Here is a 19,496-nt window from a genome sequence, read left to right on the forward strand (position 1 = left end):
TGTATAAAACAGCAATTTAGATCACAATGATCACAATTGTGCTTATTTCGATGCTTCTTCTTACATACTGCTCAGCGCACGCGGTCGATTTAGCAGTTTGCTAAATTGTTTAATAGGTTCAGGAGAGGAAACTTGTAAGTTTAATTTCAGTTTGAGAGAAGATGTTGAGCAAATACTCGTAACAAAACTCGTTAGATAGCAGGTTGTACAGGAGCTCGAGGAAAGCTCGAGGTTCGTTGGACTCTGACGACATCCGTTTGAACTGCTCAAGCCGAGCTCAAGCGTACCTAAGATTACAACACAGGACATTTCTTCAAGAAGTGCACTGCAAGAACCTGTATGTGCAATGGGTATCAGGAGTTTGCACGGTAATTCTCGGAGAAGAAAAGAAAATTGAAAAGTTCAATGAAAGGAACACAACTCAATCTCAAATCCTTCAGTTAGTCATTAGGCGCTTAAATGTATGAAAGGGAATTGCTTGTTGGTCACTTTAGTGACATCTCTCGACCAATCGATGATCTAAGTAAACACGCACAATTTGTTCATAATCAATGGTAGTTAATAATGAACTTTAAACTTTATCATGCATATAATTAGGATGTCCAAAAATATTTTTTGTGATAATGGATCTGTGAATTTAAAAACAACGTAAATCAATTTCGTTGAAGCTACAGGCCGACAGTCCTAAGAAATAGGCTTGTGTTTTAATTGTATGGACGAGACAAAATTTGCTTGATTATTCTCCCATGAACTCAAGTCGTTACTTTCCCTATCGACGTTACAGAAACTAGGGTCGGTGTACTAATAGATATTAAACTCTTTCTCTCCTGGTACGTACGTGAACGTTTATGTGTAGACATGTGTACATGTGTGTTCAAATAATTTTCTGTATATACCAGCATGCGAGAGCTGGGAATAGTGAAACACGGAAAAGACTTTCTCTTCATGTCTTCATTCTGAGGCAGTACGCGGCCCGGCCCACCTTCTGGCCGGGACAAAGAAGACGCTGTCGCTCACGCAGATCGCGTCCACCTTCAAAAGAGCCCAGCCCTAGACTGCTCAGTGTCGTCCTCGGTAGGAGTTCCGCATTCTCCGTCTCATTGACAGTCCGATCTCCTCAGAAGCCAATACAGCTTCTGAATCGTTAATAAAGAACTCTCACTTTCATTAAACTAAGTGAAGCGTTTACATTAGCACAGAGATATGTGGCCATTCGTAAAGTATCTGGATAAATGACGAAAAGTACATATCTGAAAGTAAAACTAAGAATTAAATTAATAAATGTATTTATTTATTTATTTATTTATTTATTTATTTATTTATTTATTTATTTATTTATTTATTTATTTATTTATTTATTTATTTATTTATTTATTTATTTATTTCACTGGACCCGGATTCGATTTGCGACCGGGTTGGGGGTTTTAACTTTGAATAGATTTTTTCTTTGGTACGAGGACACGGTGTTTGAGTTCGTCTTAATACACACCTCTCACACACAACACATTGCACTCGTTTCCGAACAGAAGTGAATCTCGAGGAATAACACTCTCTTTATATTTGCTAAAACTTTAGAAAAAAAGTAATTCGTACCGGAGACAATAAGATATAAAATTACAGTAGAAGAGAAACATAAAAAAAATACGGTAGAAATAAATTATGCTATATAGATAATATTTCTATAGTCCGGCTTCTTACTAAATAGCCAACGTAGGCGTCTTCGGTTTAGAGGGCCCCGGGTTCGATTCGCGACCGGGCCGGGGATTGTAGGTGCGTAATTAATTAAGCTCGATGACATGATGCTTCAGTTTGTACTAATACACACCTTACCTTTCACACAATATATCGCACTGGTTTCCGAAATGAGGTGGTTCCGAATGGTTTCAATTTCAAGTGCACTGTTTCTGCTGGCCCAGTTTCTGAAGCCATAATTCCGAAAATTAGTTACTCGATTTATGAAATTGAAAGAACTCTTCCCAAACATAAGCGATATTATAACAGACCTATGCAAATTATTTGCTGAATATACTGTTCTCGTGAAAATAAGTTACGTTAGTTACATAAACTGTTACAAATTTCATATGATAAACTTTGACTTAAATCTTACAATCTTTCCAGGAACCGAAGGAAGAAAGATGCCGGTGATAGAAGGATGTGTATATTATAAAAGAAGGAGTGGATCAACGGGGTGGATTGCTGGGAATGTAAGAAAGTCCGCGTGAAAGAGTGTAATCTTCAACTTATCACTACCTTTGATGGGAGAAATACTGCAGTCACAAAATGTCTTACGATCATACGCATCCTTCCAATAGATAAGATCTGGAAGCTGAAATTGTGAAACAATGACCTGAAGCGGAAAGCAGTAGATCATCCGGAGCGCCGTCCAAGAACCACGCAGCGAACTGCAACGTGTTTTTGAGGAGTGCTAATAATACTGCCAGAAAGAAGTATCTTAAATAAGGCGACGAGAAGTAAAAGAAATCACAGTTCCGGTAGAAGTGGGAGAGCGTGAGTGATATATGGGATTTCCAGGTTCCTTCTTTAACATCATACATAATGTTTACCAATCTGCCCACTCTAGAATCCTCAACGGCTTCTTCTCCCGACCTATTCCTATTTAAATATCAGTACGGCAAGGATTACATATTCCTTGAGTGTAGAACCATTCGTACGTGCCGTTCACTACGTGTTTAATTCAAAACCAAATCCGAATGAACTGCTTACCACCAGAGCTTACGCTGATGATATGACTATCCTACTCCGGAACGCAGAGGTCGCCCAGCACCTAACGGAAACAATAACCACTGTTGTCAGACATCAGAAATTGGAACTTCTACTAGGCAGTTGGCCGAAAACAACGGGTTTTAGGTGTTGTACCAGCCAAAGAGCGAGGAAAAATGTTAGGAATAATTTTTACTCCAACAACTGAAGATCTCGAGAATTAAACTGGAACAATATAACCCAAAAGGTGCACTCAACAATGTCAAAGCATCTAAATAGAAATCTAAACACCATACAACTTGTTTCCATTTTCGAAATTTTGGTACGGTTCACAAATTCTACCTATGCTTAAAAGATTTGCACAAAGAACAGAACTCTGTATCTGATATTATTTATGGTGAGGATACAAAATTTCAAGTAGGCAGGCCATAATTGAGAAAATCAAGTGAAAAGCGGGCTTAGGCCTGATAGCAGCCTTAGAAAAGGGTAAATCACTGTTTGTATTCAGCTTGCTAAAAGGTCACTGCACTCCAGATTACCCCCTTGTGCAAAATACCAAACATTTACGCTCGTCTTGCTTTAAATCTGTATTGCAGGCTTTGAATACTTTGACGCTACCCCATGACAACATTATTACTACAAACCAAATCTATACCGGGCTAGGTGGCCGTACGGTTAGATGCACGCAGCTGTGAGCTTGCATCCGGGAGATAGTGGATTCGAATCCCACTGTCGGCAACCTTGAATATGGTTTTCCGTGGTTTCCCATTTTCACACCAGGTAAATACTGGGGCTGTACCATATTTAAGGCTAGGGCCGCTTCCTTCCAACTCCTAGGCCTTTCCTATCTTATCGTCGCCGTAAGACCTATCTCTGTCGGTGCGACATAAATCAACTAGCAAAGAAACTAATCTATAATAAACAGCTAGGGATACACGATAATCCACCTAACATCATGGAAAATTATCTCAACTATAACTGGACGAGCATTTGGAACACCTTTCAAACCACTTGTATCCCTCTGGAATAGAAAGTAGCTAGCTATAAATTCCGACAGATAAAAAGGAGTCCTGGCACAGAATTACCAATCACCGTTGTATAAGAAATGCTTTTGTATCCGGGAGATAGTAGGTTCGAACCCCATTGTCACCAGTGCTGAAGATGGTTTTCCATTGTTTCCAATTTTTCACACCAGGCAAATACTGGGGCTGTACCTGAATTAAGGCCACGGCCACTTCCTTCCCACTCCTAAGCCTTTCCTATCCCATCGCCGCCATAAGACCTATTTGTGTCGGTGCTAGGTAAAGCCAATTGTAAAAATAAGAAACTCTTGGTAGTTGACCCAAAGATTCACAGACTGACTAGTTGAGGAAATATGCAAATGGCTCCACAACGCTCAACATATTAAGGGGATTTAAGAACCCTAGTGCAGTGTTGACATTAGATATCAGCAGACGTTCTCATGGACGCACTCAAACTTGACTCAGTATGGGGTATCTGTGCTATATACGAAACAATGAAAATTTATCAGTGACATCATTTATAAGTAGGTTCCAGATTCATAAATGATTATTAGAGCCCGGGTTATATGTAATTACTAAGATCCGGATGGGTATGCAGTAGTAGGTTAGAAGGCAAACTTACTGAAGCGAGTAATAAGTAGAGCCTACCCGCACGACAGTAATGCTAGGAGGTTTGCATTAACATTAGGGGTTCGGCCCATTAGAACCCCTAGAATTTATGTCACTCCCACTACATTACATTAGAGCGGGCTAGTCGACATTTCCTACTAACAAAATTATTTAGTAACAAAATTACTTAGAAATTTCATCCCGCAGGAGTTTTTTTTACTTGCCAGTAAATCTACCAACTCAACGTATTTGAGCACCTTTCAAATCCACTGGACTGAGCGGGATTGAACCTGCCAAGTTTGGGTCAGAAGGCTAATGTCACAGCCGTCTGAGCTACTCAGCCCGGCATAAAACGATCATCCAACGCCCACGTTTCTCCTCTTAACCGAATAAATGTATTTTGATTGGTGATTGTTTACGAATGTTCGTATTATTTAAAAGTTATGAAGTTGTATAATCTTATTATCTAGTTGAAGTCTCACTGCCTAAAAATGCAATGTTCAATAGCACTCATTCGTATAATATTTAATAATAATAATAATAATAGTCGGTATAATGCAAATTATTTAATATCTACATGTTCCTAACAAAATTTCTAAATTTCATTCAGTGATGACATATGATCGATTACTCCCAAAATAACGGCGAGTAATATCGTTCTGAAGGAGTTAAATTTTAACAGTTTACGCCATATTGGCACGGGATAAAATAGTGATTTCATATTCCTGTTACTTTCAGCTTTGTATTTAATAATAACTCCGATTTATCCGTTTATTACACAGCTTTTCAATGAATTGTATGCCAGAATCCAAAAATTCAATCCACTTATTTCAATCACGTTATTTTTTTCTACTATTAAATATGTGGTATTTAGGAGTTCGCTATAAGGAGGTGTTTTATTTATGTACACAGGTAAAGTATAATTCATCCATTACTTATTTATTTTAAATTATTGAAAGCTTGTAACCAATTTGTGAAAAAGGATATGCATTATAATGTTTGATATGCAATATAAAGGTACGAAAATGCCAGAAATTGATGTTCTTATTTTCAGGAAAATGTGACGCGATGCCCTAAAACTGATAACATATTCACTTTTGGCACCCCAAAATTATCAAAAAACAATATTAAAAAACAACAACTGAGAAATGTTCTAGATGCAGAGCAGTGTTATTCTTATCTGTGCATTGAAGTAACTACTGCGAAAACTTCACTCAGCGCTACTCAAACATGCCGCATGTATCTGAATTTTCACCTGTATTCAGTGAAATAATCTACAGGCGTTGTCTTCTGGGCTATTAGGCCGTGTTTGAATTTTAATCGTCTAACAAGGTCAGCTGTAGAGCAGCGGAAATATCTACTTCCGTCCAAGGACGACCACGGTCCAATATTCCAGAAAATAACACATGTCTATTAGATGTCGGCCGTGGAAACCACCTCCCTGGTAGAAACCTGCATAATTGCAATCCTAACCCTACTTCCAGAAATTGTCAGATCAATCGAACCATTTCATCACTAATTAACAGTGCTACACTCGGATCGTAATCTGATATAAACCCATAAAACTATACTACATCATTCTCGTTTCTTCTCTCAATTGAAATGAATTTATTTAATTTAATTTCCGGGTAGTAGTTGTATGTACATCACGCACAGTTTGCCGACGTTTCGAATACATTGCAGTATTCTTTGTCAAGGCGACTGAAATACCCCTACTCGATCCGAGGTAATCAGTCTCCCATTGAACTAAATAATTCTTCACGCCGTGGAAGCTTCACCTCTAAGAAATGAATTTATTTTGGTTTATTATTACTCTTATTATTACTTCACATTTTCATTAATATACTTCTATTAATGACATCCCACTGAAAGCCTTCTCATATGAGAGGGATGTATGGGCAGTCATAAGAAAGTGAAACTCTGTCTCTTCAATAGTTTCAGGATTTAAATGAATTTAAAGACTTTTATTGCATTTTTTATAATATTGAACAAGTACTTCAGGCTAATAGCTTAACTTACGTAGAGTTCTTTAAGTTTTGCCTCTGACTGGTAAGGGACTAACATGGTTTGATTACCTTTCTGCTCAAGGAGTGAATTAATGTGCGACATGCACAAATCGCGTCAGTGGCCGCGTTGTTTGGGTCACATAGCTATAAGCCTTCCTTCGGGAGAAGTGGGTCCAAACCCTATTGTCGGCAGCCGTGAAGATGGCTTTGCGTTGTTTCCCATTTTCACACCAGGCAAATGCTGGGGTTTTTACCTTAAAGTCCGTGGTTTTTTCCTTCGCACTCGTAGCCGTTTCCTATCCCATCGTCGCCATGGGACCTATCTGTGTCGGTGCGACTTAAAGCAAATTGTAAAAGGAAAAAACTACACATCTGTTTCTCAAGTTCTCAATTGAAACAAGACAACTGAAAACTGAAAAAATTGATACTTCGAGCCAAAAAATAGTATCATAAAATCCTTTTTCCAAAATTTTCTGGCACTGCTTGGAAGTTATTAATTTTTCTATTAGCACAGTGTATACAGGATACTAATGCAAATCATTCTCTTCACTATTCCAAATTTCAGTCACAAATAATACTGCACTACTTTCAAGAAAAATAACACGGCTCGAGACGGTCTCACATCTGATAACGGCGTGCCCTTCTCAAAGCTTCATTTCCAGGGTTTGCAGCATTCTGATAGGATGGAAATATCAGTTAGGTCTTCATGAGCAAACGTGTAAAGAATACAACTGCACCAGAAGAAATGTTATCGAACATGCTTGATAATAATGTACTTAAGGGCATCAAGACGTTCATGAATCGTTCATGAGCTTAACGTGGTTGTGGTGCATTCTTGAACTCAATATACTGTACTATGTATTGCTAGGCAACCTTGTTCGATGCCCGGGAGCTCGTTGTACTGTTTGTGTCAGCACGTCCGATGAAAAGGGACATGTTTCATTAAAAATATTGTTTTATTATATGTTCAAGGTCACTGAATTCATACGTGGTATCTCAGGAGTATAGGAGTTTTCAGAGCCTTCGTGGCTCAGGCGGCAGTGCGCCGGCCTCTCACCGCTGGGTTCCGTGGTTCAAATCCCGGTCACTCTGTGTGAGATTTGTGCCGGAAAAGCGGAGGCGGGACAGAGTTTCCCTGTTTTCAGTCATTCCAGCAACATTCTCCACATTTAATTTAATCTATTAGTCATTAATCATTGCCTCAGAGGAGTGCGATAGGCTTCGGCAGCCGCCACAATTCTTATCCTCGCTGCTAGATGGGGGCTTCATTCATTCATTCCAACCCTGACCCAGTCGAATGAATGGAAACAGGCTCTGAATATTCATATGAATTTTCATTTGCGTAAGCCTAAAAGTATGGTATGTTGGGTAGGGTTATAACAGAACTGCAATACACAAACAGGTATAGCATTAGTTTGACCACCGTTTATTCGAAACAGAAAACAAATGAATAAAAACAACTTAGTCCGTTTAATCAAATTTTCGAACGAACTGACATTTCATTCCTTACATAGTAACATGGAACATAATAAGTCGAAGTGTTCACCAGTAATACTCACTTAGTCGGACAAAGAGCTTAAGGTTCATTCGTCATCTGATTCGTACATGGAGTCACGAGGAGTGCAATCATTATCAGTTTGATCTGTTTCATTTATGAAGATAGAAGCTTGGGGCTAATCCAGTTACTCAAGTGTTCCTGGAATTAAACACGTGGACAAATTTAAGGGAACTTTATGTACTTTATTAGTGGATCAGATGTAAGCAACAACATTGTATGCAAGTCTCTGCTGGTGGAACCTCCGGGATTTATGTCCTCCTCCCTTCTTTGTGCCTTCTGCCACTTTTTAGTGATTTTCAGAGGAATTACTATGTTATCTATATATTATTAAAAGAGTTTACTAAAATCACATTTGGCAAATCCGTTCCGTTCCGTTCTACTGGACCGATTTGCTTAATTTCTGTTTTACTCTCTCCAGAATTACTTGCCGGTGAAGTACGAGGCATTAATAAGTTTCCAAGTTCGTCCAACTTTGAGTAATCGTAAAAACAAATCATTAAATGATCACTCCAATAATTGCAGGCTAAGGCTTACCCTAACCCGCAATACATTCTGTTGCTAAGCGACTAACACTTTGTGATATATTTGATTAGCAAATGTACCCGTGCTTCGCTACGGTATTCTACAATGTATACGGATATCGAAGTAAATTGCTGTACATGAAGTGAATATATTTTTTTAAATTGCATGTCTCTTGGTGTTATCCAAGAAAAAGCATAGGGAGGTCCGCAGATGTTGTTTCCAATGTGAAGTGCGAGTTGCAGTGTTGTGATGATAACGACAGGTCCACTTGTCTGCCGCAATTCACTATGCGTAACGTCAGTCACATTTTGATGGGTAAATTTGTTTATAATCGGGGGCATCTATATCTAATGATAAAGAGAATCAGGTAAAAGAGTTTTAAAAATGCACGCTCCCTTGCCTTCTGCTAGTCAAATCAAGAAGGGAATTATGCATTACAATGGTACACAGGCGTTGGAAAACTACCCCATTCCTATTGCTAGTTAAAGTCGATGTGGGAAGTACTAATTACAACAGCAGACGCCCTCCTGCTGAGAGTCACTATTGATTTATAAAGTATTAATTACAATGTAAGACACACCCCTTTCTAGATCACTACAAATCGACTTAAATTAATAAATGTAGATCGACATACGGAAGTATATGCATGTTCACCTTCATTTACAGAATAACTGCTGCTAAACGGTTCATTCATATTGAAAAACGGATTGTATAAAAAGACGACTCTGGCCTCATTTTAGCTATTTAAATGGCTGGCCCTATGATATTTCCTCGTATCTCATCTATTTAAAGGCAAGAATTTAGAAACGTTGAATAGGGTGAAATTTGTGTAAGGTTTTCACACAGTGAATTAATTTTCAGATACTTATGCGACAGCTTCAAACATAGAATTTGATCCCATCTTTCCTATAAGTGACTCAAACCATCAGTTATACGTGTACAAAGTGCAAAATTTAGGTAAATCCAGAAATAGAGCCAAATTTATCATAAGGGATAGAGATACGACAAAAAGTCATAGGACCAAAGTTGTAAATCACTCCAAATTGAACCGAGATTTTGCCATCCGTTTTGTGATACGACTTACCGTTTAGCTACCAAATACCTCGAAAGGAAGGTCTGCACCGTCATTAAAATTGCCTCGATATTTCGATATTTTTGTGGGGTAGAAAATACATTTTTTGAACATCTCGAAAATTTCCATCGGTTACAGGCAAAAAGCTAAAATTTTGCCAAATTTCTATTTTCTAACTTGTCTGGGAGATTGTGTTGCCATCTTGATATGGGGGAGGAAACTTTTAAGCCCATGAAACCTATAGGTTATCGTTCTGGATAAATATCACCGACTGTGTTCTTATGCAGATTTGAAACTCCCAACGTGTCCCTCTCAGAAAATTTTGAGAATTTTAGATTTTTCTAGGGATCCTCAAGTCATCAGGTTGTCTGGTAGCAAGTTTTAAGTTTCTAGGATGCCTAGAATGGTCTCATTAATTAAGCCTTAATTGATATATAGTACAGTATATATATATCGCGCCAAACCGACTTCTATTTATTAATATGGATTATATATTTCACCCGCTTCCGAAGTGGTTCTAGGGGCGTCTTACTCCCACAGTATGTTTTCTAGGCAGTAAGTCATACTTGAAAGTCATACTGGAACATACACACGTCTATTACCTTGGGCATTCTTGACAATTTATTTTTTCACCCTCTATGCCAAAGGGGGTCATTTTTGACAATTTATTTTTTCACCCTTTCTCAACCTCTATGCCAAAGGGGGCTGAAGCTGGACTTTAAAAATCCGGAATATTACTATTCATCTCAGCGACCCGGAAAACTATGGATTAGGCAGTATATTCGATTATTATTATATCTCACTCCCCTCCCCCATAAAGGGGGTTAAACTTTGAGTTTTAAGAAAACGGGAGTGTTACTATTCATCTCAGCAACCCAGAAAGCTATGGCTTCGACACTATTTTGGATTATTTTAAAATCTGAATCCCCTTATCCCCCACCAGAAAGGGGAATGAACTTGGACTTGTAAAATATTCGGGGTCTCACCATTCATCTCAGCGACCCCGACAACTATGGCTTCAACATTATTTTTGATTATTCTTTTACTTAACACCCCTAACCCCCACCCCTAAGGGGGCTAGAGGTGGCTTACTCCCACAGTGCTCGTCTCCAGATAGTAAAGAATAAGTTTCAAAATTTGAATGAAATTGCTCTAGAGGTTTAGGAGGAGGTGTGTCACATAAATCCATCATCATCGCCTCCCACCCAAATGGGAGCAGAAATTTGACTTTAAAAATCGGGAGTGCCACTATTCACCTCAGCGACCCCAAAAACTATGGATTCGACACTATTTTCTATTATGTTTTTACCTGAAACCCCTTACCCCCACCCCTAAGGGGGCTAGTGGTGGCTTACCGACACATTGCTCGTCTTCAGATAGGAAATAATATGTGTTCAAAATTTGATTGAAATTGCTCCAGTGGTTTAGGAGGAGATGTGGCATTTACACACATACATCCATCATTAGTCCCCTCTCGCCCCCCACCTAAATGGGAGCAGAAATTTGACTTTAAAAAAATCGGGAGTGTCACTATTCACCTCAGCGACCTCAAAAACTACGGATTTGACACTATTTTTGATTAGTTTTCACCTGATCCCCCTAACCCCCCCCCCCACTCCTAAGGGGGTTAGAGGTGGCTTACCCTCACAGTGCTCGTCTCCGGATAGCAAATAATACGTGTTCAAAATTTGACTGAAATTGCTCCAGTGGTTTAGAAGGAGATGTATCATTTACAAACATACATACATACATCCATTTTCGTTTATTTTTATATATCAGTCCCCCCTCACCCTCCAAAGAGGGCTGAACTTGGACTTTAAAAAACTCGGAGTGTCACTATTCATCTCAACGACCCCGAAAAGTATGGATTCGACACTATTTTCGTTAATTTGTATATCTGACCCCTTGCCCCCCCCCTCGCCCCTAAGGTTTCCTGGGCTGTCTTGCCCCCACGTGGTTCTCCTGATTCTAAAAATCCGGAGGGTATAATTCACCTCGACGACGCCGAAAACTATGTATTCGACAGTATTTTCGATTATTTTTTCCTGACCCCCTAACCACACACCCCTAAGGGGGCTAGAAGTGGCTTACCCCCACAGTGCACGTCTCCAGATAGCAAAGAATAAGTTTCAAAATTTGGTTGAAATTGCTCTAGTGGTTTAGGAGGAGATGTGTCATTTACACACATACATCCATCATCAGTCCCCCCCTCGCCCCCCATCCAAATGGGAGCAGAAATTTGACTTTTAAAAAATCCGAAGTGCCACTATTCACATCAGCGACCCCCAAAATTATGGATTCGACCCTATTTTCTATTATGTTTTTATATGAACCCCTAGCACCCCACCCCTAAGGGGGCTAGTGGTGGCTTACCCCCACAGTGCTCGTTTTCAGATGGCAAATAATAAGTGTTCAAAATTTGATTGAAATTGCTCCAGTGGTTTAGGAGGAGATGTGTCATTTACACACATACATACATGCATTTTTATACATAGTATGATAGTAAGAAGAAGAAGATTATGCTTGCTTTATTATTACATTATTTATTTTATTTTGGACACTGCAGACATCTGTACTTAAACTGTATATCCGAAGAAATTATTCGAATCCGAGGAATGAATATTACTTCGCTCGCCGCATGCCCAATCATGAGAATGGCTTCAATAATATTAGTCATCAGTTTCAGAGCCGTGTTCATTGCAGAGGGCAGGTCTTATACTTAAGAAGGATAATTGGTGCCACAATTGTCCCCTATAAGATGTCGAGGGTACTCCAGGTGACTCCAGGTCTTTCGAAGCTCTGCCGTATAGTCGATAGACTTGTAACTGTGTAGAACATCGGGTAATTCTTGTAAAAGTTGCTTGTTGAAAGAAATGAATGACATGATATATGATAGCAAGAATGAAGAGGATGAAACCCGGCGCCGGCACATAGCACACTCCTCTCGAAGAGCTCATGACTTAACGTCCCGATCCGACGGACGAATCATATGCCCTCCCACCATATAAGACCAAAAACAGCTTCCTACGTCCTGGACGTAAAATGGCTCCTTGAATATTGTGTTCTCTACCTATCTTATGTACGTTGCCTAGCGACAGCGACTCTATGCATTTAATCTTGGTTACAGCACGTTGGATTGTCATATCCCAATGCACGTTTTCCGATGGCTTTTCGTTCATAACTCACCAACGAAAGCGAAAATGAAAATTCCGGCTTCGAGGTGCATTCGGACCCCTTTCCATCTACCTATGTTCAAAATTTGAGATCTCTACGTGCTGTAGATTTTGCTGGGCATCGCGCACAGACAGACACACACACACACACACACACACACACACACACACAGACAGACAAACACTTCCTTTTATAATATTATAGATAGATTTTCATCCTTGGTGATGTCATTGCATGCAACCATGTTTGATTACTACCGGTCAAACCAGACAGTATGCACTTCCTCTGATTCTCGAGGAATACTATTCCCTGGTAGATACTCTTTGATTCTCTATCCCTTCCCAGCTTCCAAATATATTCAACAGATGACAGAGCGTTCTTAATAACGCACATGCTGCTAAGAGAAAGAGTCTGCCTACGAAGAGACCAGACAGTATGCACTTCCTCTGATCCTGGAGGAATACTATTCCCTGGTAGATACTCTTTGATTCTCTATCCCTTCCCAGCTTCCAAATATATTCAACAGATGACAGAGCGTTCTTAATTTCTTACATGCTCCTAAGAGAAAGAGTCTGCCTACGAAGAGACTAGACAGTATGCACTTCCTCTGATCCTGGAGGAATACTATTCCCTGGTAGATACTCTTTGATTCTCTATCCCTTCCCAGCTTCCAAATATATTCAACAGATGACAGAGCGTTCTTAATAACTTACATGCTGCTAAGAGAAAAAGTCGGGCCGATGACCTGGATGTTAGGCCCCTTTAAACAACAAGCAAACAAAAGAAAGAGTCTGCCTACGAAGAGACCAGACAGTATGCACTTCCTCTGATCCTGGAGGAATACTATTCCCTGGTAGATACTCTTTGATTCTCTATCCCTTCCCAGCTTCCAAATATATTCAACAGATGACAGAGCGTTCTTAATAACGCACATGCTGCTAAGAGAAAGAGTCTGCCTACGAAGAGACCCCATCATGACATACACCTTAAACGTTATCTATCGAAGGATAACCTAGCTACACCAGAAAGAGTGAAGGCTATGTATCTTTGAAACTCTGCCTAAAAAAAAAAAAAACAACCCCTCACTCCTTCGAGACTAACCTATGAGCTCACAAAACAACCGTTCTAGATAGAAGAACTGCGATAAGAATACCATTGTCTTCTATGATTCAATAATAAGCTTTATATCAAGAACTGCAGGATGAAAAGGCGAATATATGGGTAGAGTTTTTACCAAACAGACGGCATGATGACGTCATAATGGATTAATTGTGACTACGAACTGCGCCATGTCATAACGCGCTTCTTACGAAATGTCCATAAAACGACTGAAAAGGGCAGGCAAAACAATATGACCAATATGACTACGGCAGGCATGTCAAGACCAGTTACCTGACCTAATTTTTTTTTTGCAATTGGCTTTACGTCGTACCGACACAGATAGGTCTTATGGCGACGATGAGATAGGAAAGGCCTAGGAGTAGAAAGGAAGCGGCCGTGGCCTTAAGTAAGGTACACCTCCAGCATTTGCCTGGTGTGAAAATAGGAAACCACCGAGGTCGATAGCTGCAGTCGCTTAAGTGCGGCCAGTATCCAGTATTCGGGAGATAGCAGGTTCGAACTCCACTGTCGGCAGGCCTCAAAATGTTTTCCGTGGTTTCCCATTTTCACACCAGGCAAATGCTGGGGCTGTACCTTAATTAAGGCCACGGCCGCTTCCTTCCCACTCCTAGCCCTTCAGTTTCCCATCGTAGGCATAAGACCTATCTGTGTCGGTGCGACGTAAAACAACTAGCAAAAACAAAATAGGAAACCACGACCTATTTTTAACGAACCGTAGCGAGGGTCCTCTAGTTTATTTTAATTTCTGATTTTTTTTACTATCGACGAGACGCACTGAAAAAAGCTTTCTTTCCGAGTTCATTTATGTTACCTTCATACAACTCCATCATTAATAAAACCCAATAAGTCCCCAAACATTATTACTATAAAACACATCCTGCACATTCGTGCGGAACAAACACTGCGAAGATTAGAAATATACGCTGAATTTCCTACTTAATAGCGTAAACGTGAAACCTTGACAAAGCGGTCATTATAATTCCCCGGGAAATTCTGCAAAAACCCTCTTTCGGCTTCATACAAATTGTTTTAACTCTATCTAAATGGTCAAATTGTTGACTAACGCTCATATCGAATGAATAAACTTTTGATGCACGGTCCAGTGCCGATACGAAAAGTTTTTGTGTAAAATTTCCGCACAAACAAATCGCTTGTATTTTCTTTACCTAGAGTGCTACGTAACGCAGCACAGTACGACGCGTTGATTGCTTACCTGACATTAGTGGTGTGGCATGCCTTAATTTGGATGTCATGTGGTCTGCTTTCACCAGGTGGCCTTAAGGGCTAATTTCTTTTTAATCGTGCCTTCGGATCTACTGCTGAACTGAAGTGACATAGTTTATCACCTCTCGACTCTGAGGACTACACACTATGCAAAGCAATGCAAAGCTAACTCCGTACAGGATCATGAAGGTACGTTTAGGAGAGAAACATAAAAGTTTTCCACTGCTCGTAACCTCGGCACTAGATGAGATGGAGTGGTTAACTCTATTCCCGGCCACCTCCACTCCCAGAAATTAACTTCTCATTCATTTTTGATGACGGCTGAGTGAAATTTAGAGCCATATGCCTCACCAGATATGGAAATCTCGTTTCTAATTTTTTCGACTTCTAACAGGGGCATCGAATCTACGTTCTTCCGGGTGATGTTAGCGTGCCTTTACCTCTTCGGTTAGGTAGCCCCTAGCATGCCCTGAGCTAGGTTATTATTAATTTTTGTACATGATATTTTTTTTAACTCCCTATCACATTATTTATGTGCATATAGGAGTGGATTCGAACTTGGCTATGTCTTTGATTTGAACCTAGCATCGAGAAAAGGAGTTGACACACTTTTACAGAAAACACTCCTATACAATTTTATTTGTTCTGTGAAGAAGGCGTTTTAAATGTAGGTCATACTTTCGTGAAATAACACTAAATGACAATTTTCTTGCTGTTGGGGTGCCTCACCTGTCAACAGATGAGAATGTTGTTAGATATAAAACAAATTTATTGCTGAATGTAACAACTGTTGGTTGTATTACATTCTCCTTGAGCGGTGAGGTCAGTGCCATTTGACACACGTTGTTATTCTCAGCAGAAACCTTCAAGTAATTGGAGGTCAAAACCAACAGCATATCACTATCCGTGATGGAATTCCTGTTGTCTACAAATAACGGACTAATTCATTAAGATGTAAATATACTTTCTACCGCTATGATTGCGGGATATTATCAGACTCAATCAAGATTGAGACATGCAGCTGTGACTTTACCGGTCCACTGTTCCGCACCACAGAACTATTACTCCACCCGTATGGCATTATACATGTCGACATACAAGCGTGTGCTGCTCTGTAAAGAAAGGGAAGGGTCCAGTTTCCTAACTGAAATATTTCATGAATGGTGACCGGAGGGATTGTAGAAGTCATATGTAAAACTAACTTACAGTACATTTATCCACAACATTGTCATTTATGTACAAGTAGATGTGAGATATTCCTATAGTACAGGTTTCTTTCCGAACGGGTATCAACTCTCAAGGCAAGGAAGCTTGTAGTTATACGTGATCGCAGATACTGCGATCGTAGCCCGTTTTGCGTAGAATCCGAACCACCAAGACATGATTTTCGTTTCAAAAATATGTGCTCCGTCTGGGATTGAAACAGTCTCCGTTTTGGTGAGGTGTCAATAACGATAATTCTTGGTTAACAAGAGCATATAAACAAAATAACATACATTAAATATGTGAATGTACGTACGTAAGTAAATAAGTACTGTGCAGTATGTATGCATGTATGTATGAGGTTCTCCCGTGTAGGGATTTACTTAGATTTCTGAAGTTCCACTCCTCAAATCTTGGAAGATTAGGTCTGTCGTAGTCTGTTTGCGTATGCTTTGGTTTCTTATGCCTGCCTATCATCACAAGTGCAAATGAATTGAAATTTCCAACAGTAAGAGTATGCTTTTTTTCTTTTTTCTTTTGCTAGTTGTTTTACGTCGCACCGACACAGATAGGTCTTACGGCGACGAGAGTATGCTTCATTTGTGGGGTTGATTCTATGGTGTACATTGTAAGGTAGGCATATGGAAGATGAATAGGAAATTTCCTCATGTAATCTCTCAAATCTCCCAATCGAAATTCGATTCATGGTTCTAGTTCACCCGTTTATCATTTATTTTGTAATTATGGACAACATAACGAAATAAGATAAGGATAAAATTCATGAAGCCTTTAGTATTTTGGTACTTCGTATTCTTCCATTATAGTTGTGCTACCAGATCTTACCCAGCTCATTGCTAGCACGCAAAGAGCATCATAGTGAAGGGTTACATAGTTCGTTCACTTAGTAAGGAAGCAAGACCTTTCAATTGTTCCCTATTTCAAGCCAATTTCCAGCTAAATCCTAGAATGCTCATCAGTACTTTCCCTCACGGCAATTAGATTGCATCTCACATCGGTCAAACTGTCACAGCATCACTTATAACGTGAAGGGACTGGTAGAAAGAGTCACATAGCGAGATACATGGCACGATCCAATACATGAATCTCAAGTACACATGCGAACCAAATCATCACGAAGATATCCTTCTTCCTCTTACTCTGGAATGGACTTCAGGAACGCATTCGCCGAGGAACTCGAGGATCTAGATCATACGCTGTTATGCTTTCAGTGTTATTCAAGTATCAGAATGTGTTGCATATTCCCTTTTTGAATTCATAGCCAGGTGTGGCACGCAGTCTTCTGTAAATCCTCTACGATTACACTGTGTTTGAACTGTATTGCCTCTTCGTAGTAAATGTTAGAAAATTAAAATTCCTCACCATAATTACCGTAGAGGATATTGAGAAGCACCGAATTTTTGCCTGAAGCGATATCTAAGCAACGATCCTTGTTCTATATCAGTGTGTGTTGTCTCACGTTTATGACATCGGGCTTGGGCATCGCTGCACTCGTGTCTCTCTCCACGTCTGCGTCCATTTCATTATTTGCCTTCTCCGGGCTGTTCAATGTTGACCAGCTGATTTAATCTAGTAGTGTTTTTAGCGAGGATGGTCGATCAAGAATGCAGAGATCGAAATGTTCGCGTCAATTTTCAGAACATACAGTGTGCGATGAGAACCTTCCGGGTGTTGTGCGAATGTACCACAGAAATTCGGAGGCCTAAATCAGTAGGCACACAATCTATGAATTCACTCCCAAAGCTAAGGCCACTAGCCATAGACAGGAAATGGAGGACAATGAATTTGATAGCTCCGGCAAAACATTCACACTTAAATTAATCATGAATGTTCCCGAGATCCATGATTTTCATCACTTTCACGTCGTATATGTCCAAAGTATTTGTTCCGATCGAGTATATCAACGAGTCCTTGATACAGTATAAGAAAACCAAACATGTAACCTACAGAAAAACAGTGGTATTTATTTTTAAAGGGACCAGCAGGTGATTTGAAACGTTTGCTTACTTGACACTGCATCGTATGATAAAGGGAAACAGGGATCAAACTACCCCAGTATTATCTACAGTAATAACAGCTACATTTTTACCTGGTGGCTGAACTGGTCATTGTGTTTTCAAAATACCATCGATTCTGAATTCTAATTCTACCTGCGGCTTAATGTGAAACGTACCTAAAGCAAAACATGTCTGAAACAGAAAGTTAATAGCGTGGGTTGATGCCCTAGTGAAGCATGTGCATGCATTTCCAACAGTTCACGAACTTCTGAAAGATCACATTATTTGTGCTGGAATATTTGGTGGTAACGTAATATTACTGCATGTGTATTTCCGTCAGTTTGGGTTGCGATGGCCAACGTTTCTGCCGTCTGTCTCACTTACCCCAGCCCTTAATAGCATTACTATTCCGTCAAATTATAAATATAATAATGAGGGGCTTACGTACTCTGACTGTTGGCAGCTGTTTTCAGTGCTTTAAAATTTGCAATACATTTTCATGTACTGAAACTCAATCGGTACGTACGTGCTGTGAGGCTTGTAGAAGTAGGAGAAGCAAGACTGGAGCGACAGTTAAGACGCATTAAAATGTTATCCACATGCACAAGATCGATATGAATATCAACAATAACTACGCAGGTTAGAAGAAAGGCGATTTTCTCAGTTGCTAATGAAGAATTAACTAACATCAACAATCGTTTCTTCAAGGTTTACCTGCGTGTAGACGGTATTTTCAGTGACCATAGCGAAGATAAAAATCTCTTAGGACTCTTAACACCAACTACCATGCCTCTCCACATACTAAGCACGAATAAAGGTACCAGAACTATTACTCATAATAATAATAATAATAATAATAATAATAATAATAATAATAATAATAATAATAATAATAATAATAATAGATTTGTTTGTCCCACCAACTACATTTACGAGGTGCCTGATTTTTTCTCGATATACCGTATCTACCTATATGAGGCTGGCGTATTTGGGCACCTTCAAATATCACAGGACTGAGCCGGGGTTGAACCTGTCAACTTGGGTACGGTATGCCAATGCTCCTACAGTCTGGGCCAATCAGCCCAGTCCGTAAAAACATTTATTCCCCCCAACGCACGCATGCCTTTTAAATTCAAACGAAGACTGTTTCCAATATAGTTTGCTATTCTAGTTTATTTTATTTATATCGCGTCAGAAGCATAGTTACATATAAAGACTTACAAGAATGTGTATAGAAAATAAATAAAA

This window comes from Anabrus simplex, chromosome 1, assembly GCF_040414725.1.
Source record: "Anabrus simplex isolate iqAnaSimp1 chromosome 1, ASM4041472v1, whole genome shotgun sequence".
NCBI lineage: Eukaryota > Metazoa > Arthropoda > Insecta > Orthoptera > Tettigoniidae > Anabrus > Anabrus simplex.